We start from the raw sequence: 25397 nt of genomic DNA, 5'->3' as shown, positions 1-25397 counted from the left end.
GAAGGTAACGGAGCCTCTTCCCAGTCCATTAAGCTGATGGTACTGCTTTTCACTCATTTGAAACTCAGTGAGTTTCTTTCTGCTAAGGAATCCAGGGCCAGATTAATTTCTCCAGTAACTCTCTGAAGTAGGTGTTAATATAGAAGTAAAAAAGATTTCTCCATAAAGTACAATTTTTCTTCTCCTCCAATATCTTCAATAACTTGCTAGGGCACCATTTCACATTCTAGCAAGAAATGATTAATATTCTTCTAAAGTGCCTCAAAAAAAAAAAAAAAGTGTCAGGTTAGTGCTCTTCTGTTACAGGGATGCTCACGGTCCCTCCAACCTTATCCTGGGCCTGGACAAACCTCTCTTAACTCTGAGCTGTCCACTCTCACCCTTCTTACTGAAAACCTTCTTTAATTTTCTCCATTATTTCTAGTCCTGAAATCTTTAACACATATATTTCTTGAACTTTCAATTCTCAGCTTCTGCAACACTATGCTACCACTGTGCCTACACTAGCCTCCCCTATTCTCTTTTCCCTCTCTGTGTCCAGCAAATTAAGCATCTTTTCTTCTCTTTTCATCTCTCTACCATTTCTTTTTTTTTTCTTATTTTTTTGTTTTGTTTTGTTGAATTTTATTTATTTATTTTTTTATACAGCAGGTTCTTATTAATTATCTATTTGATACATATTAGTGTATACGTGTCAATCCCAATCTCCCAATTCACCCCACCACCACCCCCCCCCCACCCCACTTTCTCCCCTTGGTGTCCATACGTCTGTTCTCTACAACTGTGTCTCTATTTCTGCCTTGCAAACTGGTTCATCTGTACCATTTTTCTAGATTCCATATATATGTGTTAATATACAATATTTGTTTTTCTCTTTCTGACTTAGTTCACTCTGTATGACAGTCTCTAGGTCCATCCACGTCTCTAAAAATGACCCAATTTCGTTCCTTTCTATGGCTGAGTAATATTCCATTGTATATATGTACCACATCTGCTTTATCCATTCACCTGTTGATGGGCATTTAGGTTGCTTCCATGACCTGGCTATTGTAAAAAATGCTGCAATGAACATTGGGGTACATGTGTCTTTATGAATTATGGTTTTCTCTGGGTATATGTCCAGTGGTGGGATTGCTGGGTCATATGGTAATTCTATTCTTAGTTTTTTAAGGAACCTCCATACTGTTCTGCATAGTGGCTGTATCAATTTACACTCCCACCAACAGTGCAAGAGGGTTCCCTTTTCTCCACACCCTCTCCAGCATTTGTTGTTTGTAGATTTTCTGATGATGCCCCTTCTAACTCGTGTGAGGTGATACCTCATTTTAGTTCTGATTTGCATTTCTCTAATGATTAGTGATGTTGAGCAGCTTTTCATGTGCTTCTTGGCCATCTGTATGTCTTCTTTGGAGAAATGTCTATTTAGGTCTTCTGCCCATTTCTGATTGGGTTGTTTGTTTTTTAAATATTGAACTGCATGAGCTGTTTATATATTTTAGAGATTAATCCTTTGTCTGTTGATTCATTTGCAAATATTTTCTCCCATTCTGAGGGCTGTCTTTTCATCTTGTTTATAGTTTCCTTTGCTGTGCAAAAGCTTTTGTTTCATTAGGTCCCGTTTGTTTATTTTTGTATTTATTTCCATTACTCTAGGAGGTGGGTCCAAAAAGATCTTGCTGTGATTTATGTCAAAGAGTGTTCTTCCTATGTTTCACTCTAAGAGTTTTATGGTGTCCCATCTTACATTTAGGTCATTAATCCATTTTGAGTTTATTTTTGTGTATGGTGTTAGGGAGTGCTCTAATTTCATTCTTTTACATGTAGCTGTCCAGTTGTCCCAGCACCACTTATTGAAGAGACTGTCTTTTCTCCATTGTATATCCTTGCCTCCTTTGTCATGGATTAGTTGACCATAGGTATGTGGGTTTCTCTGGACTTTCTATCCTGTTTCATTGATCTATATTTCTGTTTTTGTGCCAGTACCATACTGTCTTGATTACTGTAGCTTTGTATTATCGTCTGAAGTCAGGGAGCCTCATTCCTCCAGCTCCATTTTTCTTTCTCAACATTGCTTTGGCTATTCGGGTCTTTTGTGTCTCCATACAAATTTTAAGATTTTTTGTTCTAGTTCTTTAAAAAATGCCATTGGCAATTTGATAGGGATTGCACTGATTGGCAATTTGATAGTAGATTGCTTTGGGTAGTATGGTCATTTTGACATCTTGATTCTTCCAATCCAAGAACATGGTATATCTCTCCATCTGTTGGTATCATCTTTAGTTTCCTTCATCAGTGTCTTACAGTTTTCTGCATACAGGTCTTTTGTCTCCCTAGGTAGGTTTATTCCTAGGAATTTTATTCTTTTTGTTGCAATGGTAAATGTGTTTCCTTAATTTCTCTTTCAGATTTTTCATCATTAGTGTATAGGAATGCAAGAGATTTCTGTGCGTTAATTTTGTATCCTGAAACTTTACCAAATTCATTGATTACCTGTAGTAGTTTTCTGGTGGCATATTTAGGATTCTCTATGGGTAGTAGCATGTCATCTGGAAACAGTGACAGTTTTACTTCTTCTTTTCCAATTTGTATTCCTTTTATTTCTTTCTCCTCTCTGATTGCCGTGGCTGGGACTTCCAAAACTAAGCTGAACAATAGTAGCAAGAGTAGACATCCTTGTCTTGTTCCTGATCTTAGAGGAAATGCTTTCAGTTTTTCACCATTGAGAATGATGTTCGCTGTGGGTTTGTCATACATGGCCTTTATTATGTTGAGGTAGGTTCCCTCTATGCCCACTTTCTCAAGAGTTTTTATCATAAATGGGTGTTGAATTTTGTCATAGGCTTTTTCTGCATATATTGAGATGATCACATGGTTTTTATCCTTCAATTTGTTAATATGGTGCATCACATTGATTGATTTGCGTATACTGAAGAATCCTTGCATCCCTGGGATAAATCCCACATGATCATCGTGTATTATCCTTTTAATGTGTTGTTGGATTCTGTTTGCTAGTATTTTGTGGAGGATTTTTGCATCTATATTCATCAGTGATATTGGTCTGTAATTTTCTTTTTTGTAGTATCTTTGTCTGGTTTTGGTATCAGGGTGATGGTGGCCTCATAGAATGAGTTTGGGAGTGTTCATTCCTCTGCAATTTTTTGGAAGAGTTTGAGAAGGATGGGTGTTAGTTCTTCTCTAAATGTTTGATAGAATTCGCCTGTGAAGCCTACTGGTCCTGGACTTTTGTTTGCTGTAAGATTTTTCATCACAGTTTCAATTTCAGTACTTGAGATTGGTCTGTTCATATTTTCTATTTCTTCCTGACTCAGTCTTGGAAGGTTATACCTTTCCACGAATTTGTCCGTTTCTTCCAGGTTGTCCATATTATTGGCATAGAGTTGCTTGTAATAGTCTCTTAGGATGCTTTGTATTTCTGTGGTGTCTGTTGTAACTTCTCCTTTCTTATTTCTAATTTTGTTGATTTGAGTCCTCTCCCTCTTTTTCTTGATGAGTCTGGCTAATGGTTTATCAATTTGTTTATCTTCTCAGAGAACTAGCTTTTAATTTATTGATCTTTGCTATTGTTTTCTTTGTTTCTATTTCCTTTATTTCTGCTCTGATCTTTATGATTTCTTTCCTTCTACTAACTTTGGGTTTTGTTGGTTCTTCTTTCTCTAGTTCCTTTAGGTGTAAGGTTAGATTGTTTGAGATTTTTCTTGTTTCTTTAGGTAGGCTTGTATAGCTATAGACTTCCCTCTTAGAACTGCTTTTGCTGCATCCCATAGGTTTTAGATCGTCGTGTTTTCATTGTCATTTGTCTCTAGGTATTTTTTTGATTTCCTCTTTGATTTCCTCAGTGATCTCTTGGTTATTTAGTAACATATTGTTTAGCCTCCATGTATCTGTGTTTTTTACATTTTTTTCCTGTAACTGATTTCTCATCTCACAGCATTGTGGTCAGAAAAGATGCTTGATATGAATTCAATTTTCTTAAATTTAACAAGGCTTGAATTTTGACCCAAGATGTGATCTATCCTGGAGAATGTTCCATGAGCACTTGAGAAGAAAGTGTAATCTGCTGTTTTTGGATGGAATGTCCTATAAATATCAATTAAATCTATCTGGTCTATTGTGTCATTTAAAGCTTGTGTTTCCTTATTAATTTTCTGTTTGTATGATCTGTCCATTGGTGTAAGTGAGGTGTTAAAGTCCCCCACTATTATTGTGTTACTGTCGATTTTCTCTTTTATAGCTGTTAGCAGTTGTCTTACATATTGAGGTGCTCCCATGTTGCGTGCATATATATTTATAACTGTTATATCTTCTTCTTGGATTGATCCCTTGATCATTATGCAGTGTCCTTCCTTGTCTCTTGTAACATTCTTTATTTTAAAGTCTATTTTATCTGATGTGAGTATTGCTACTAAAGCTTTCTTTTGATTTCCATTTGCATGGAATATCTTTTTCCATCCCCTCACTTTCAGTCTGTATGTGTCCCTAGGTGTGAAGTGGGTCTCTTGTAGACAGCATATATATGGATCTTGTTTTTGTATCCATTCAGCGAGCCTGTGTCTTTTGGTTGGAGCATTTAATCCATTCACGTTTAAGGTAATTATTGATATGTATGTTCCTATTAATATTTTCTTAATTGTTATGGGTTTGTTTTTGTAGGTCCTTTTCTTCTCTTGTGTTTCCCACTTAGAGAAGTTCCTTAGCATTTGCTGTAGAGCTGGTTTTGTGTTTTCCAAAGTGGTTTTAGCTTTCTTTATTCTCACCAGTAACGTATGAGAGTTCCATTTCGTTCACATCCTTGCAAGCACTGGTATGGTCAATCTTTTAATTTTAGCCATTGGAACAGGTGCGTAGTGTGTCTCGTTGTGGTTTCAACTTACATTTCTTTAAGGACTAGTGACTTTGAATAACTTCTCACGTGCCTGTTTGGTATCCTTATATCTTGTTGCTAAAGTGTCTGTTCAAAAAAATTTTTTTTTAAACTTTCAATAAGGTAAGTAATATTCAGCTCATACTCAGATATGTCAAACTCACTAACATGATATACAAATGACTGAAATTTGGGGAAAACTGCTTTAATGTTTATCCTAATTACTTTAAAACTCTGCTCCACAGAAAACTAAGTTTTATATGGAGATGCCTTCACTATTGGCAATGGATGAGCAAGGAGAGGTGAGCAAACAACTTTAGGGAGCCCAGCCTTGGGATCAAACACAGCAGCTCATGTTATTTATTTATAGGAAATAGGAAGCATCAGAAAATATAAAGGAGGCAATAATCATCTGTATTTGTATATGCTTTTACTATACATCCTCCACTCTTTTTCTATGTTCATATACATTATTTTATAAATGAGATTATGTCATAATTTTATGTACTTCTTTAAGAAATAAATACTGGGAAATGTTTATTTTCCATCTTAAATAGTCTTTAAAAGTTGATTTTTGAAACTCAGAATATTTATTTAAGCTGTGAGCCTCAGTTTCACTTCTACAGAATGAAAGTTGGACTATATGTTATCTAACATACTTTCCTGGTCTAAGAGCCCTTGATTCTGTTAAGTGAACCAGCTAGAAGCTCCCAAATGGCTTAAAAAAATCAATCCCTCCTTATTCATCCTGGAAGACGCTATACGTACGTACGAAGCTGCCCGTGTGAAAGCAGCTCCATATACAGCAACAACAGTAATTTGGAACATCAGCCCATATCAGTACAGTTTGGTTCAAATTTGAAAACACTGTTCTTTTATGACCACAGTGTCTTATTATGTATGGAATGCTTCTTCTAATTAGTCACTGCCCTCGCTTTACCTCAGCTTTGGCTGCTCTGGACGATGACTGCCTGTCTATTTAAAGCACCTCCCAGGGCTCTACAAAGTAGATTTTGTTTATGTCATATAGCTCATGTTTTAAGTTAGACAATGCCCCTTCAAATTTTGTGAGACTCTGTTATGCTATTTTTTGTTATGTAGTAACAGATAAAGACAAAATTTCACTTTATTGACATAGATTTTATAAAGAATTAAGGATAATTATAGCCTGTACTTTGTTGAAAGTTGTGTATTACTATATTCCATTCTACTTTACCTTAGCTGAGATTTAAAGGAGAACAGTTCCACCTGTCTTTATATCTGGAGGGTCTTCAGGATCTAGGTGAAGGGTAATTCATTCATTTCATTTCACAAACATTTATTAAGGACATACATGTGCTAGTGTATATAGTAGGTGCTTAAGATATAAAAATAAACAGAATGTGTTCTCTCTCCTTAAGAGTCTCAGTCTGGTAGGGGAGAGAGTGATAATGAGAAACAGTTGCTACAGCTACCTGAGTGTGCTGATGAAAGAAGGCCCAAAGTCGTCAAGTTAAAAAAACAAAACAGAATTCACAGGGATTATCTTTGAGGAAACTGCCGAATGCTACTCTACTGTGCTTAATAGTGTTCCTCCCAAATTCATGTCTTTCTTGAAACCTCAGAATGTGAATTTATTTGGAAATAGGGTCATTGCAGATACAATTAGTTAAGATGTGATCATATTAGAGTAGAGTGAGCCTTAATCTAATATGCCCAGTGTCCTTATAAGAAGAGAAGAGACCCAGAGCAGAGTCACACAGGGAGAAGGCAACCATGCAACAAATCAAGGCAGAGAATGAGGTGGTGCATCTACAAGCCAAGGAATGCCAAGGGTTGCTAACAAATACCAGAAGTTAGAAGAGGCAAGAATGAATTCTCCCTTACAAGATTTAGAGGGAGCCTGGCCCTACCTACACCTTGCTTTTGGACTTCTGCCCTCCAGAGCTGTGAGACAATAAATTTCTGATTGTTTTAAGCTGCCAGTGGTGGTACTTTGTTAAAGCTGCCCTAGGAAACTAATCCAGATACCTAGAAGCTCACTAAGTAGATTGAGGAGAAAGATCTTTCAGGTAAAGGTAACAGTATGTTCAAAGGCAAAGGAATGGAAGAGTATTCAGAGTCGCATCAATACAACTGAGTCACTTAAATTCGACATGATATGTGTGGTTAAATGAATAATGAATACACAACCAGTCTGTGATGATCCTCACCATGCCATGCAATTGAGTATATCTGTCTCAGAATGAACAAGAGAAATGAGACACAAACTTTAGCCTGTTGTTTTTTTTTCTTTAGCCTGTCGCTTATGCCTCCCATCATTGAGTGTTTTGCTAATTGGAGGGTTAATACAGTTGTTAAACATAGTTTAAAAAAAAATGTTGCCTCCAAACACTTCATCTGGTACTCAATTAAAGAAACAGATATCTATTCCAATGTGAACTAAACATTGGATATATTTTAATTACTAAGATGTCATTAAAAGGTCTCCAACTTAGCACCTTTCTAATGGGTTTTCAAGGGTAATTTTGGCTCTACCTAATTTTTGTCTACCCACTGAATTGACCTAACTTCTCAGTAAGATTCTACTTCACTGTAAAAGACATGTGATGCCCAGTTTTCTGTTTCTATAAGTCTCAAAACTGGAGGTATGCAATTATTATTTTCTTCTTTACCAAGCTAATGAAATATTGAGAAAGTTTACAAAGGTAAACAGTTTGTTCATGTATGATCCTTTTAAGGATAAAAAGAACTGCCATGTATATTAAATAGCTACATATACTTGCACACATTTATATAACATATGAACATATATATGCATATGTGTGTATATAGAAACAGTGGGGAAGCTCAGATGGGAGAAATTAAGGAATTTTCTGAAGTTCATAGATTAATAATGGGAAAATCTAGGATATTAATTCAGATATTCTAACTTTAAATTTAGCATTTTTCCCACTTAAATAGGATGACTAATTGTATATACATGATTTTCTAGCACAGAGGTTCTTAAACAGGAAATTTTTGTTTTCCAGGCAGCATTTGACAATGTCTGGAGACATTTTTGGTTGTCCCACTGAGGGGATATTGCTGGCATCTGGTGAATAGAGGTCAAGATACCTCTGAAAATTTTACTATATATAAGATATCTGCACAGAAAAAGAGTTATCCAGCCCAAAATGTCAATAGAGCCAAGGTTGGAAAATTGTGATCTAGCATAATGGCTAATAATAAATATCTTTATTAAATATTTACCATATGCCAAGCACTATGCTAAATAATTCATTTCTAAATAGTGGTTTCTTTATCCTCAAGATATTCCTGATTTGGTACATAGTATTATGAATCCCATTTTACAAATAAGAAAATTAGGATTGGAGAAATGAATTTGCCCCAGCAAATGATGGGCCTAGAACTCAAACACAGGTGTTTTTGTTGCCAAAGGCTATACATTTAACTGCTACATTCTAAATATCTCACTGACAGAAAGGTCACCATATGATACAATGTGATTCTAAATAACTTTCTGTTAAATATTATTTTGTAGTTTGGTTGCCTTTGCCTGACAACAATTATTGTATCCCTTGTAAGAGGATGATATGGTGTAAAATTTGCTGAGATCAGTTGGCCTAACAAAATCAATCGCATAATGAACACAGGGTCATGTTTTCCTGCCTGAAAAATAAATGTTTCTGTCTGAATTATACTTTGGAGAACTAGGAATATAATTTTAAAATCCTTTTACCTCTTTTAATATAAAATGTATAAGGTACTTCTGTGATCACTCAGTCAGTAACTTTTAACCAGCTATATTATGGTTAAGAAAAATTTACCAATAAATTTATCAATAATAGCAGACTGCATAATTCAGAACAAAATTCCCACTGTGAACAACAGAAAAACAAAAGAAGATAATATAATAAAATAGTGAAAGTCACAGGGTCAAGATCCAGGAGAAAAAGGTAACCTAGGAAGTGAGCCCTCAATTTGGAGCACTTTTCCTCTAGGGTCATATGTCAATTCTTGAAGAGATGTCTGAGAGCCTGAGATTGAGCAGTACTTTTAACAGTTTTGTACAGCTAGACACAAAAAAATGGAGGCTAGCACCTGCCAAAAGAAAACAAACAAACAAACAAAATAGTAAATGTCTCTGTGCTTTGGGTTGAGACCCAAAGGGCCACACCTTAAGAATCAGAGTGTACGAAAATAATCTGTTTTTATTCCAGGAACTGAAGTCCAGTGTAAAACACATCTATCCCTTAAATTGGATTAAAGTAAACCAAGATTGTTATTCCCTCACCAGTAAAGAAGCAAATCTAAATCCTCTGTGGAGAAAAATAATATTATACTATGCTTGGAATTATTTCACAATATTTTATATACTATTTTCAGCACTCAACCAAAAATAACCAGGCACATGAGCAAAAAAGAGAACAGAAACAAAACTTTCCATAAACAATAGACCTCTAACAGAAGTGATTGAGAAGAAATAGATACTGGAATTATCAGAAATAGATTTTAAAATAATTTGGGGCTTCCCTGGTGGCGCAGTGGTTAAGAATCCACCTGCCAATGCAGGGGACACGGGTTCAAGCCCTGGTCTGGGAGGATCCCACATGCCGTGGAGCAACTGGGCCCGTGAGCCACAATTACTGAGCCTGCGCGTCTGGAGCCTGTGCTCTGCAACAAGAGAGGCCACGATAGTGAGAGGCCTGCGCACCGCGATGAAGAGTGGCCCCCGCTTGCCACAACTAGAGAAAGCCCTCGCACAGAAACGAAGACACAACACAGCCATAAATAGATAAATAAATAAAATTATATAAAAACATAATAATAATTATGCTTATTATGATACAAGACATAAAAGAGAAGCATGAGCATTTTGACACACAACTGGAAACTTTAAAAAAGAGGGAACTAAGTTGAAGATAAGTATAGGATTAATGACCTTGAACCTAAGTCAGAAAAGTAAAATAAAACAAAACAAAGCGAAAACCAAAAAATACCCAGAATGAAACACTGGGAGACAAAGGGGTGGGCAATAAAGAAAAGAAGGTAAAAGGCAGGAGGATACAGAATACATTGAGAGGATCTAACATACTTGTAACTGAAGTCCCAGAGGAGGAGAGCAAGTAGGGTAGAAACATTATTTGGAAATAGTGGCTGAGGATTTTCCCAAACTGATAAAAGATTTCAATTCACAGATTTAGAAAGCTGAAGCTAAATTTAAAAAGAAAAGAAAAAAAGAAGAAAATCATAACCAGGTACATCAGAGTGACCATGCTGAGAGCCAAAGTCAAGGAGAAAAATCTTAAAAGCAGTTAACAGAGGAGAAGTGGAGGCTGAGGAAGCAGGAGTTTACCTGTAGTTTTGTCCGTTTTGTCCACTGTTTCTCCAAAGTTTTGTTTCTGTTCTCTTTTCTTCTCAGATGCCTGGTTAGTTTTGATTGAGTGCTGGAGACTGTATACAAAAATTTTGTGATATAATTTCAAGCCTATAAGTATATTACCTTTCTCCACAGAGATTTATGCTTGCTTCTTACAGGTAACTAGGGACTAACTCTCTTGACCAGTTAGGCTGAGAGCTAAATTTTCAACATGAAGAATGGAAGCCCAAAGGCAATGGAAAGATAGTCTTCAAAGTTTTGAAAGAATAGGTTCTTCAAAAAGGAAGAAAAACTAAAGGAATTTGTTACCAACAGATCCATACCAAAAGAAATATTAAAGTATGGAAAAGTATGCAGGTGAAAGCTCAGAAAGGCAGGAAGGAATGATGAGCAAGACAAAGGTAAATAGGTAAATCTAAATAAATGTTAATTGTATAAAAATTAACTGTACAAAAGAATTACAGTATATGACAAGGATGTCATCTACCACCATTTCAATTTAACATGAAACAAAAAATCCTAACTAGGGCAATAAGGCAGAATGAAGAAATAAAAATGTTATAAGTTTTAGAAAGCAACAAATATAACTGTTGTTATTCTCAAATGTAATGATATGTACCTAGAAAATCTAAAAGAACCTACAGATAAATTGTTAGAATAAATGTGTTTAGTAAGGATAAGACACATAAAAAGTAAATATTAAAAAATCAACTTCATTTCTATATACCTGTAACAAATACAAGTTTGTAGCTGTGATATTCTGAGTTTTTAGTAAGAAATACATATTTGATCTTTGTTTCTATCTGGCTCAGAACTACTAAAACCCTCGGAATTTACAAAGTGAGGAGCATAATAAAGGTGTCTTTGTTAATGAGGTGACTTTTGGAAAGGCCCTAGTCACCGAAGGATGGGAGCTTGTTGCCTGAGAAACCAACCCTGGAGTTGGAACTTTCAGTCCCACTTCCACCCCTGACCTCTGGGGAAGCGGGTGACACTGGAGACTGAGTTTAATAACCAATGGCCAAAGATTTCATTGATCATGCCTAGGTAATGAGGTCTCCATAAAAAACCCAAATAACAGAGTTTGGAGAGCTTCTGGGTTGGTGAACACATGGAGATTTGCTCAGAGAAGGCATCAAAGCTCCTCATCCTTTCCTCATACCTTGCCCTGTGGACCTCTTCCATCTGGCTCTTCCTGAATTATACTCTTTTATAATAAACTAGTAATCTAGTGAGTAAACTGGTTTCCTGAGTTCTGTGAGTCACTGTAGCAAATTAGTTGAACACAAGGAGGGGGGTCATGGGAAACTCTGATTTATAGCCAGTTCAATAGAAACACAGGTAATAATTTGGACTTGCTATTGGCACCTGAAATGGAGGGCAGTCTTGTGGGACTGAACTCTTAACTATGGAATCTGATGCTATCTCCAGGTACACAATGTCAGAATTGAGTTAAATTTACAGACACCTAGCTGGTGCCAGGGAATTGCTTGGTGTAGGGGAAAAAACCCACGCTAGAAATTAGTAACAGGATCTTAGAAATAAATGGTTGTTATAGTATTTAATAGAGTCCCCTCCATGACTTCATATCTCAGAACAAAGCTGAATTAAGAATGCTTGATACTTTTTACTTGTATGGCTGACACATCTATTTTTTTATATGTTACATGAAAAATTATCCTTTTATGAGGCATACCTTAGACAAAGTTCTGAAACACTTGGATTTGTCTTTAGCCCTCCTTGCATCAAGTCCCCTCCCCATCCCACCCTTGTTTTAGTCTCTCTTAATATCATCAGGACCTCAGGACTTTCCTTCCATTACAGCCATCAGTACCTGCCCTCTGGGAAGGATCTGAGGGCTTTAGAATCATGGAATGTTAGGGCTGGAAAAAATCTTAGATTATCTTGTTCAACCCCTCTCATTTTACAAATGAGCAAACTGAAGACCAAAGAGGCCAACATACTTGCTCTAAATTACCTGCACTAGGGTAGAAATGCCTTAGTAAACCATCATGACCATAGGCATTTCACTTAACACATTAAGAACGCTTCTAGCTAAAGAGAAGGATCTTTAATAACGTGGTTTCAGCTTTTCGCTAGCCCAAAGGGACATTTGCAGATCAAAGAGGCTGTTTTACGTACACAAAATTACATACTTTTGCTGCAATCTCTCAGAACATTATTTTTGCCCCAGCTTCCCAAAGGGCAAGTATGAAGGTCTATTCCTAAAGTCAGTAACCTCTGACTGAGTGCCCAAAGTAATTTTAGGTGGCATATATTGTATTTATGGCCACCTTCTATCCTATCCTTATCATTCAAGAAAGTGATCAACTGATTAACAACTCCTGCTTTGAGACTCTGGGTCTAGTTGCCCCCTAGTCAAATCTATTCAACAACCTCTTTTCTGAATTTTCATATTATTAAAATTTTTTTCATTTTGTTTTCTTGTGTTCCCTATATTTTCTGTTAATAATGATAATTTTTGCTTCTTTCATATATGATTTATTTTGTTTTCTTTTCTGATTGAATGACTACATACAATTTTAATTTACCTAGAATTTAAGAATTATATAAATTGGTTTTATACTCTTGATCTTCTTTGATTTTCTTATATAAATCCTACTTTGGCCATGATATATGTTTGTTTTCTTCTTTTACCATTTAATATACTTTTGAATTAAACTTGCTAGTAATTTATCTCAGATGGTGGCATCTTCATTCATAAATGACGTAGGGCTGTAGTTTCTGTTTTCTATGGAAGGCAGAAAGTGTAATGGTTAATAGCTTGTTTTCTAGAACCAAGTTACCTGGCTTGCATTCCAGTTCCACCATTTACTAATTGTGAGAACTTAGAGAAGTTACTAAACATCTCTGTGTCTAAGTTTTCTTATTTGCAAAGGGTGATAAGATGCATCTATCTCATAAGAATTTTGTGAGAATTAAATGGATTTATCTTCCTAGAACAGTTAAATAGTGCTTGTTATACTAAAAGGTCGTTTTAAGTATTAGCTATTTTAATATCATTCTCTAGCCAGGTTTTGGTATCAACATGTTAACCTCATAAAATATACTTGGAAGTGATCCTTCTTTTTCTAGATCTGGAAACACTTAAAAAGCAGAAGAATTATTTATTCCTTGAGGATTCGAAATAACTCAGTTATGAAATCATCTGGAAGCTGTATCCTTTGGAGAGGGTAGTGCTTTGACAAATTCATGTTTTCTTCCCCTTTTTGGAGTAATTTTGGAAATGGGTGTTTTACTGGAAAATTACACTTACTATTTACAAAATATTGAGATGTTTCAAATATATCAATATAGAGTTTTGTTTTCAATCTGTTTCCTGTTGAGGTTTAAACAATACTTGTTCACTTTGTGGCATTTTCAAAGAGTCAGGTTATGGTTTTGTTTACCAACTTATTCTTTATGTGTTTATTTTCCATTCATTCCTGGTGTCATCTTTTTAAATTATTTTCTATTCTTGGGTTTCAATTTTCTAACTTATTAAGTGAAATGTTTAGTTTGATTTTTGGCACCATTCTGGCAAAGTGCTTTAAAAGTGTGAAGAAATGGCTAAGAGATGTTTCTCCTTTCTGTTTTTCTAGTTTCAGCATGCTATATTTATATTTTATTGGTTATGATTACATTCCCATTCATTAGTTTATTTATTCACTCACAAATATTTATTTAGAACTAGACACTGTCCAGGGTGCTGGCAGTGGGGGTAGGACAGTGAACAGTAAATAGGACACTGTCATCGCCAAGAAAAAAATAATTCAGTGGTTAAATGTCCTTTGAGGAGAAGGAGATGTTCTTCCTCTTTCTCGGGGTCTGAACTGATAGAATTCTACTATGTAACATTTTGGGTCAATCATGATCAGGAGTCTTTATTAAAAGTTTTGACAATTTTAACTTAGCATAAATGTATTATTGTTGTTATTTATAGGGGTTTATACAAGTTTTTTGTTTTTAAATCAACTACCTACTAATGCATCTTAGAAGATATGGTAACTAAGTAAATTAATTGGTAGTTAGGAAAACTTGACTTGGACTTTCTGGGGGTAAGATAATGAAAAAATTTGTATTTGTAGACCTTTCCTTGTCCAAAAATAAAAAACTATTAAAAATTAAAAATAAGTTTAAAACAGTGACAACTACAGACATGGCTGAAAGAAAATTTTATTATGGCAGCAGGATTTAAACAAATAGCTATATAACCAAGCCAGGGAAAGAGAACCAGAATATGATAGGCATCCTCCATCCATACCGTATAAGCAGCTGGGGGAAAGAGGATAATTGTATCCTAAAAAGGATCACTGATCTCCACCCCTTCATGCCTCCCCTTCCCTCCTACACACAATCACCACAGTTTGAAGAAAAATGGAGAAATGAAGATGTCAGCTTGGGCAAAACATACCAAATCCTTTGAGAGTATGAAATACAAACCACTTTCTATCAGTGAGGTAGGCAAGTCCATCAGGGCCCACCCTCTGGGAGGCAGGCTAGGTAAGAAGTCTAAAAAATTATAATAATTCCTAAATTAATTGATCTTTTAAAAGTTGTTTAGGGATCTAATATAGAGGATGTCAGAAAAGAAAATAAGATAAAATCATCTGAGAGAAGAGGCACTTAGACAACTACAGGTGAAATCCAATTAATTCTCTTTTCTGTGAACTAATGTTTTGTAGTTAAAAAAGAATGTCTGAATGGGAGGGAATTGTGAATTACAGCTGTTGAAAGATAGTGAGGGAGTTGAAGATCTGGGATTCTCTATTTAAATTTGCTGAATGGGGGAGAATGAGCTATTTCCTAAGAGTAGCTCCATGTAAAATAAATAAATAAATAAGACCCCAAAAAAACTATGTCCTGGCTAGGAGCAGTGAACTAAGGCACAGAAATTTTTTAAAAGACAATTTTTGTAATTTTTTTGTATAATGTACATTTAGAAAAATGCATAAATCATAAGTGTATGTCTCAATGAATTTTCACAAAGTTAAGACATCCATGCAATCACATCAAGAAACAGAACACTGCTAGTGCTTCAGACACCTCCCTGGGCTCCCTTCTAGTCATTTTCTACTTCTCCCAAGAGTGACCATTATCCTAACTTCTAATTCCATAGATTAATTCTGCCTGTTTTTGAACTTACATAAATGGAGGATTACTATAATAGATTCTGTATTAGTGTGCTTAGGATGCCATTTAAAAACCAAAAAACAAGAAAAACACATAGTCTGGGTGGCTTAAACAATAGAAATTTAATTTCTCACAGTTCTTCTTGCTGCGCGCTCACATGGCAGACGGAGAAAGCAAGTGAGCTCCCTAGTGTCTCTTCTTATAAGGACACTATCTAATCGTGGCCCCATTCTTTGAGCTTATTTAACCTTAAGTATCTCCTAAAGGGCCTATCTCCAAATACAGTCATAATGGGGGTTAGGGCTTCAACATATGAATTCTGGGTGAACACATTCAATCCATAACAGATTTCTCTATTTTTTGCTCAACATGATCTTTGTGAGATTCATCCATGTTATTGTGTGGAGTTTTAGTTTGTTCATTCTTATTACTGTATAGTATTCCATTGCATGAGCATATCACATTTTATAGCTGAGGCGTTCTTGAGCAGCTCCCAGTTTAGAAATGCTATGAACCTGTTTTATATGTCTTTTGGTGAACATGTGAAACATTCCTGTTGGGCATATATCTAGAAGTTGAATTTCTGGGTCAGTGAGTATACATATTGTCAGATTCTGTGGATAGGTGCTACCAAACAATTTTCCGAGATGGCCGTTTGGATGTTTTCTTTTTTTTTTTTGGCCACACAGCATGTGGGATCTTAGTTCCCAGACCAGAGATCGAACCCGTGCCCCCTGCAGTGGAAGCATGGAGTCTTAACCGCTGGACGACCAGGAAAGTCCCTGGATCTCCTCTTTTGTGAGGTACTCACTGAAGTCTTTTGTCCATTTTCTTATATGGTGAATTTCTAACAAAATGATATGAGAGAGCACATAGGCAAGGTCATCTACCTGTGGTTGTCCAAGGCTGGACTTAATTCTTCCAATTCATGCATAATTAGAAAAATGAGGGTATTCATACCAAAGCTCTGAGGAAGAAACAACTGGGTCTCAGCACCATGGGAGGAAGACAAGAAGAATGTATCAAAGTTATTTAGGACCAAAAGAAGGTTTTGACAAAACAACATAAATGAATAATAATTAAGACAAAAAGAAATTGCATGAAAGCTACATAAAAAGCACTACAATAAAAATCATTAAAGAAAAGAATATAGTATTAAAAAACCCCAACAAATGAAATACATCGTATAAAAAAAAGGCCAAAGAAATAAAAGTAAATTCCACACTGTATTAGCGTCCTAAGGCTGTCATAACAAATTACCACAAACTGGGTGACTTAAAATAACAGAAATGTATTATCTCACAGTTCTGGAGGAACAGCTTCTGGTGATTGCTGGAAATCTTGGCAATCCTCTCTATCTGTGGACCTGTGGAACTAGAAAACAAGTTATCCACTTCTAAAATACAGTGGAGGGACAGGCATAGGATAGATGCTCCCTTTCCTATAGGGAGAAATTGGAAGGAATAAAGGGGTCATTGGTCCCAAGCAAGTCTGAAACCCAGCAGGACAAATTCCATTAGGTTCAAAGCCTGGGAATAATCACTTAAGACTTGAGGTTCTGTCCTCTGGGCCTACAGCAGTGACCTCACCCTCTCAGCCTGTGGTAATGGCTCTGTTCTTTCTGGCCTCTGCCTTTGCATCTGCCGCTCTGCCCTTGGATTCATTCTTCTTTTTCCTTGAAGGTTAGCACAATTTTGCAGCCAAGTAGATTTATCAGCCCGTTTTTTTTTTCTTGTACAGTCCTAGAAGTCTGACAGTCTTCCTTCATTTTGGCCCGTCTCTATCCTTTTCAGTCAGTCTGTCAGTGTTTCTGCTGGTATAACAGTCTCAGAAGCCTTGTTGGTCTCCCACGCAATTCACAGCAATTCACGCCATCAGACAAGAAAATCTTCACAGACCTTTCCTTGATAACCCCATCTCTATTCCTGGGCTTTTGTTGAGATGGTTGATTTGATTCATGTGTTACATACCTAATCTCTTTAGCAAAAGTTTGTCTAGAATACTTGGTTCTGTCTATAGAGCATGCTTTCTGGTTAGACTAAGAATTTTGCAAGTCATCAAATTCTGGTTCCTTTTTGTTTAACAGTTCCTTCTTCAATTTATCTCTTTCTTCTCACATTTTACTATAAGCAGCAAGGAGAAACTATGTGAAACCTTCCATACTTTGCTTGGAAGTATCCTCAGCTAAATATCCAAGTTCTTCTCTTAGAAGTTTTGTTTTCCATCAAACTATAGAACACAATTCAGCCAAAGTTTATTTGACTTTATAACAAGGATCATCTTTCTTCCATTTGACAATAACGCATCCCTTATTTCCATCTGAGATCTCACCAGGGGCATCTTTGATGTTCCTATTTCTACCAACCTTCTGTTCATGATGATATGTGTATTTGCTAAGATTTTTCTCTACCGTGCTCCTAACTTCCATCTGAGCCCTCAGCAGAATTGCTTGTCACATACATATTTCTACCAACCATCTCTTCAAGGCAATCTAATTTTTTCTATGAAATGCCTCAACATTCTTCCAGCCTCTACCCATTTCCCAATTCTAAAGCCACTTCCACATATGTAGATATTTGTCACAGCAGCGCTTCACTTTCTAGTACTAACATCTGTATTAGTTTCCCAGTGCTGCCATAACAGATTGCTACAAACTGAGCAGCTTAAAAAAAATGCAAATGCATTCTCTCACATTTCAGGAGGCCAGGAGTCCAAAATCAACAGGGTTGGTTCGTTCTGGAGTTTGAGGGAGAAACTCTCCCATGCTTCTCTCCTAGCTTCCAGGGGCTGCTGGCAATCCTTGGCTCACAGAAGTGCTGCTCCTCCTCTGCATCCATCTTTACATGGGCTTCTTCTCTGTGTCTCTCTGTCCTTTTCTGTCTTCAGTAAAACAACCTCATGGGATTTAGAGTCCACTCTAATCCAGCACGATCTTACCTCAATTCTTAGATGAATTATATCTGCAAAGACCCTATTTCCAAATAAAGTCATATTCTGAAGTTCTGGATGGACATGAATTTTGGGGGGACACTATTCAACCTACTATACATACCATGAGATATTTGACCATAGGAAAATCAAGAAGAACATGAATTCAGTTAAAAAAAAAAAATGAAGTAACAGAAAAAGATGAAATGCGAGATTTCAGGACTAAGGAAACAAACTGAGCGTGCTTAATATGAAAGTAATGAATAAATTAGAATTAGTAAGGATTATAATAGACATGTTAAAGAGAGAGTTTTTTTGAAAGGTTTGGTATAATCACAGTGATTTTATATAAAAGAGACAAAGAGATTAAAGCAATTAGAGGGTATGTAATAGATATGAAGAACAAAAATCAATTCCACAGGGCTTCCCTGGTGGCACAGTGGTTGGTTAAAAATCTGCCTGCCATTGCAGGGGACACAGGTTCGAGCCCTGGTCCAGGAAGATCCCACGTGCCGCGGAGCAACTAAGCCCATGTGCCACAACTACTGAGCCTGTGCTCTAGAGCCTGTGAGCCACAACTACTGAGTCTGCGTGCCACAACTACTGAAGCCTGCGCACCTAGAGCCTGTGCTCTGCAACAAGAGAAGCCACTGCAATGAGAAGACTGCGCACTGCAATAAGCCCGCACACTGCAATGAAGGGTAGCCCCTGCTCGCCGCAACTAGAGAAAGCCCACATGCAGCAACGAAAACCCAATGCAGCCAAAAATAAATAAATTAAACAAATTTTTAAAAAGATTAAAAAAAAAATCTTGACCAATACAGATACTAATTAAAAAAAAATCAATTCCACACAAAGATCTTCAGCATCTATGAATAAGATAAACTAAATACTGAAATAGAAAAAAGTATTCAAAGGTAGAATAATCAGTATTTTTATAAGAGGAAGGAAGAACTGAAACTACAGATTAAAGAGCTCACCATGTTCTAGGAAAAACTAATACAAGGTATTCATTATCAAGGGATATTATGAAGAATTTACTGAAATTCAAGGCCAAAGAATTCTGTAAGGATGTAGGTTTAAAAAGGCTACCTTCAGGAAATTGCAGACTTCCTCTGATTTTACTGTGAGGCAATCTCTATTAAGCTCTGAGGAAAGAGTTAATAAAAAATTTTATGCAAGCTTTGTCAGGTAAGCACAAAAGCGAAGAGTATTAAACCAATGCGAAAATCTCAAGAAATAATCTCACTACAGTCTCTCTCTCCTGTGATTACAATTTTAAAACAACCCTCTGAACAATAAACAAACAAAAATGTTCTGAATTGTTCAAGGACTCCAAAAAGAAACAAAAACAATTAGATTGTAGGAGAGCAAAAACTGAGTGAAATGGTCCACATGGGGTGAGTTCCCATTTATTTATGAATTTATCTTTCCTTTGTGGCTCTATGCATGTACAGGTCTGACCTTAACCAACAGAGAGCAAGGTCTTCAAAATGGAACAGAGCTTTGAACCACATGCACAAGCCTCAGCTTTAACCCGGGAATAGTGCCCTTCCGGAACAATGCCTAGACAGGAACAACCCAAACAAACACTTAAAAAGAGCTGAACTGAAAACTGGACTACTCAAAAAGTTCTCATACTAACACATGAACTACAAATGCCTGGGCATTTGAGATTAGCCAAGTCTCAGAAAACTGAACAGAGATTTGAATTACCACTCATAAAAGGAGACAGATCTTACTGTTTAAATCATATTGGTTTCTCTAGAGGATTGCAACAGGACTCAGTCTATACAACATATCTTTCATAATATCCAGGATACAATAGAACATTACTCTACATACACAGAACCAAGAGTATATGTCTACCTCTCAAGAAAAAAAGACAATGAACATCTGTCAGCCCTGAGATGTACATAATACATCAGATATTATATATTATAACTATGCAACATGATGTAAAAAACTCTCCTGAAAAAAATGGAATGAGTGAAAGTCTCATGTGATAAGTAGAGACTATAAAAAAGAACCACAAGAAAATTTTAGAAATGATAAATATAATAAATTAAAACAAAAAACTTACTGATAGATAGGCTCACAAGTTGAATGGAGATGACCAAGGAACAAGCCAGTAAACTAGAAGATAAGTCAATACAAGTTATCGAACCTGAAGAATAAAGAAAAAAGATTAAAAGTTTTTTTGAAAAACCCTCAGCTCTCAGGGACCAATGAGACAACCGCAAAAGGTCTAACATGCATGAATAGACTCCCAGAGAGTCAGTGCAAGAGATAAAGAGGCACAAAAAATAGCTGAAGAAAACAATGGCTGAAAATTTTCAAATTTGGTAAAAGACATAAATTTATGGATTCAAGAAGATCAGCAAAGGGACCCTGGCAGTCCAGTGGTTAGGACTCGGTGCTTTCACTGCTGAGGGCCCAGGTTCAGTCCCTGGTTTGGGAACTAAGATCCCACGAGCCGCGCAGCGCGGCCAAAACAACAACAACAACAGCAACAATAAACTGCCAAAAAGAAGATCAGCAAACCCCAAACAGGATAAACAAAAAATACCATGGAAAACAAGAGAAATAGAAAATACTTTTGACTGAATTATAATGAAAAGATAACATATCAAAATTTATGAGATAAAAGCTAAAGTTGTGATAAGAGGGAAACTTGAGACTTTAAATACTGATATTACAAAAGAAGAAATAGCTAAATCAATGCCTATAACATTAAAAAATAAACCCAAAGTCAGTAGAAGAAAGGAAATAATAAAGAATAGGAACCAACAGAATAGAAAACAGACAAGAGGGAAAAGAAAAAAGAAAAAGTTGGTTCATTGAAAAGACCTACAAAATCAACCAACTCTTAGGTAAAGTGATCAAGAAAAAAGAAAAAGAGAATCAATTGTTATGATCAGAAATAAAAAATAGATCAGCAAAGAGCCTACAGTTATTAAAGGATAATTAATTTTAAAAAACCCCTCAAACCACAACTACCTGAAAATGTACACACTTAAAAGACCTCCTTGGTAAGGAAGAAATCAAACCAAATTTGCTGAAAACATATTCATAGTACTCTCTGAAAAAAACAGTTCAAATGGTTTTATAGATAATTTCAACCTGATTTAAAATATTTCAATGAATAGTAAAGGAAGGGAAGCTTCCAACTTCTACTCACTAGCCCAGGAGAAAAATAATACCAAAATTTGCACCCCTCCCCACATTACAAAAGTAATCTCACTTATAATATTGATACAAATATCTTTTTAAAAATTTGAAAATAGCATTAAGTGGTCAATTAAGGAATACTACTTTTTGGTCTGATGAAGTTCATCCCAAGAATGCAAAAATGTTTACACATTGGAAATTAATTAATATAATTCCTCATAACACTGGGTTAAAGGAGAAAAAATGATTATCTTATTCCTAGTAGGATATTTGTTGAAGATATTTGACAACAGCATAAAGAAACTACTTAATGGAGAAACATTATAAACTTTCAAACTGAAGTCAGGGCAAGGATTCCCAGTGTTCGGTCTATTACTAACAATGTTCAGGAAGTAATAGCCAATATGAATTAAACAAGAGAAATCAGTGACATAGATACTGGAAGGAAAAAAAGAAATGGAAAACAGAGACAAAATTATCATTTGCAGGTGAAATGATTTATCTACCTATAAAATTTAAAAGAATCACCAAAAAACACTTTTACAATTAATAAAATAAATGTTATCAAGATGACTACTTGCAAAATTAACACACAAAAGTTAAAACCTTTCCTAATAGTAAACAACAACATGTGAGATAAAAAAGGAAGATCTCATTTACAATGGTTATAAAAAGATAAATACTTAATGAGAAATTTATAGAATTTAATAGGACTTTTATGACTGTGTTTATAAAACTCTATTGAGATTGACAGAGGAAATGATATTTTGTTTATGGATAGGTTAAAAAATGATCAATTAATGATAAATTATTAACTTAAGTCAATCAATCTCATTAAAACACCAAAAGATTTTAGGGGGAATTAGACAAAATATTTGTTAGCAGAGTAAATTTGTGAGAGTAAACATGTGAATATAGAAAGAACGATTCTGGAAAAGAAAAGCAGTGAAAGAAGACTAGTGTCTACCTGATAAGAAAATGTGTAATCAAGTTAAAAACCTAAAAGAATTTGGTACTGTAGAAGAAATAGATCTAGGAAACATAATAAAGAGTCTAATAATAGATACATTTATACAAAATCAGTATGATATGAGGGTGGCATGTCAAATCAGTGGAGAAAGAATAGATTCACAAATAGTGTTGGAAAAATATGTTAGCAGTTTGAAAAAATGAAGTTGATTCCTTACCTAATACTAATATCAAAATAATTTCTAGGTACACCAGAGATTTAAAAATAAAATCATAAAATTATTAGAAGAAAATGGTGAACTTATGTATAATCTTATTATGGGGAGGCTGTAAGCAGGACACAAAACACTAAAGCCATAAAGGAAAAAGTTTAAAAATTGTACTGCAAAAAGACTCTAAGAGTAATTTTGTAAAACAGTAAAAGCAAAAAAAACCCAACAACAACAAAAACAAAAAAAACAAAATGACTAACTTGGAAAAGTATTTGTAAGAGATATAATTTACAAATGGTGATTTTTCTAAACTTACAAATGGTTTACACACATTGCCACATAAAACAAAATATAGTAGAAAAACATGCAAAGGTGATAAGTACTTAATGGAAAAAGAAATATAAATGGCCAAAAAACATGAAAAAATATTCACTTTCATTCATAATTAGCAGAAGCAAAAATGATGATCTTTTTCATCTTTTAGATTAAAAAAATTTTTTAAGTTTGCTAACATTCAATGTTGGAGAGGGTATGAAGAAACAGACACATTCATACATTTCTGGTGGGAAAATAAAATATACCATCTCTTTGAAAGGTAATTTGGCAACAGTTATTCAAATTGAACAATATGAATTCAAACACTCTTTGGTGTATAATGCAATTTGTGTAAAACATTAAACATGTGTATACCTTTGTGTGTGTGTGTGCGTATGTGTGTACACGTGTGTCTGTATATCTTTCTCTTATTCCCTCAAGGGTCCATAAGAAACTATTCTTATTAGTTACGTTTGGGGAGAAAGATTGGGCATGAAATGGGAAGAGAGATTTACTTTGCATTGTATATGTTTCTGTCTACTGATTTAAAAAAAAAAAATTTTACCATAGTCTATATCACCTAAAATAAAAAGTAATTAGCCAGACTCCCACCCTTTGCAAAACAAACAAGCAAACAAACAAAAAAGCTGGCTGACAGAAGGAATTCCATTATAAAAATTCTCTGCAACTAGTTTGCATCAACTGTTCTGAACTTTTCTGACAGGAGAATTTGAAAGAGGAGATGGGAGCACTCTCATTCCTGACTGTTTATGTACTTTATCTCAGCGAAGATGAAAGCCAGAATGGTCATTATGACAGCCAACTCCATTTGACTAATTTCTCTAAACTCCTGAATTGAAATACTCTTTTGTTAAGATAATCTTGCAGAGCTAAGTAGTGTTCTTGTAAAATGACAAAGTCCAATTTCAAGTAGATTAAAAGAAGTGGTTCAATGAAAGTCTAGAAACATGTGGAGTTTTCATCTCTTTCTTCTTCCAGATTGAGACAGTACGGTGCTGCTGACAATCTCCATTTCTCTCTGACTCTAAATGACCGTACCCTTCAGTAGCTTAAATTGACACACAGGCTTTGGGTCTTTACCATTTACAGTGAGGTACTTGAGAATTTAAATGTTTTTCATATTCTTTTCCTATTTCCGCATCTCTAGCTCTTTGTCTTCTATTAAAATTAAAGACAATTCCTTCTTTTCATTAATTTCTCTAATAGATAGTGCACTGTGCACTTCTGTTTAAATAGAAACCCTGGAGTTTGAAGACAATTTCCAAAAGGGCTTTGGGTAGGTTGATATGCCTTTAATACCCTGCAAGATGATCTGAAACACAATCTCAAAGATAAAAGTGACAGTTGCCTATCTTGCTTGCTTTATCTTATGGCAAAATCCTTCCTTTCTCTGAAAACTAAATGTATAGATTTTTTAAAGATATAAACGATTTTGTATCATAATAAATGCAACATAGCCTTCTGCTACCCTTCTATGAAATCCCTTTTTAAAATTTGCTGCAATAGAAACAGTTAAGAAAGCAAAGAACTTGTGACCTTTAAAGGCTTGTGGCTGTTGTATGATCTTTACTCTGGAATCAAGTTTTAGATCTTCACTTCCACTATATTTAATACTGTCTGCCCAGGCACTCTGTGTCACATGGCCTACTTTTATATTTTTTATAGTACTTATCACTCCCTCAAAATATTTTTGGTGTAATTGTTTATTATCTGTCTTGTTCACAGAATTAGGGGCAAGTTTCCCATGAAGCTAGTGAAGTTTAAGCTTCAGAGTACCTGTCTTGCCTGGGGGCCCTATAAGTGCTGGGAGTTTCTGGAAGCTGTGCAGTGTTTAGGGTGAAGAGGGGAAGGCAAGCTGTATCAGGAAGCCTTAGCACGTAAGCATGTCTAGCAATTTGCCTAAGGCTTTCTCAAAGGGGCCTTGATCTCCAAGTGGTTGAAATTTCTTCTCTTATTCTAAATAAGTGCTAACTTTTGTACCTAATTTTGTACTCGTAATTTGTAGGTTCTCTTTTTCTCAGTGAGGGCCTGTCAAATTTATGTTAACTTCAGGCTCTAAGCATCCTGAGTATGTCACTGACAAGAACGTAAGCCCTGTGAAAAGGCCACGTCTGCACTCTCATTATTGTAACCTCAAATCCTAGAACACTGCCTGGCACATGACAAGTGCTTCGTCAGTGTCTGCTGCATGAATGATGAGATGTGGGAGATGAGAGAGAAGGGCATTCCAGCCAAGACGGCGGATATGGGAACAGACATGACTTGTTCCAGGAGTCATGGAAAATTTGGTGTGGTTGGAGTGTGAGGGATGATGGGAGGAGAGGAGAGATGCTTGGACGCCTATGCAGGGCCCAGAAAACTCCAAATGCATTGGAATATTTTACGTATCTAAACACGACTGACT

At 35.6% G+C, this 25397-nt stretch overlaps 1 protein-coding gene across 2 annotated transcripts in view; it reads right to left on the bottom strand.

Moving 5' to 3' along the window:
- MME (membrane metalloendopeptidase) overlaps positions 1-25397 on the bottom strand; it is a 287069-nt gene that overhangs the window by 109300 nt on the left and 152372 nt on the right. The window contains exon 1 of one of the 2 annotated variants that reach the window (XM_068546128.1): positions 10221-10266. The exons of the other annotated variant lie outside the window; for it this stretch is intronic. The gene's annotated coding sequence lies outside the window, so the exon portion shown is untranslated. Of the gene's footprint in view, positions 1-10220; positions 10267-25397 lie in introns of those variants that run through there. 2 annotated transcript variants of the gene reach the window in all.

The sequence above is a fragment of the Eschrichtius robustus genome, chromosome 6 (assembly GCF_028021215.1).
Source record: "Eschrichtius robustus isolate mEscRob2 chromosome 6, mEscRob2.pri, whole genome shotgun sequence".
Classification (NCBI taxonomy): Eukaryota; Metazoa; Chordata; class Mammalia; order Artiodactyla; family Eschrichtiidae; genus Eschrichtius; species Eschrichtius robustus.
This window is presented reverse-complemented; position numbering and strand designations above follow the sequence as displayed.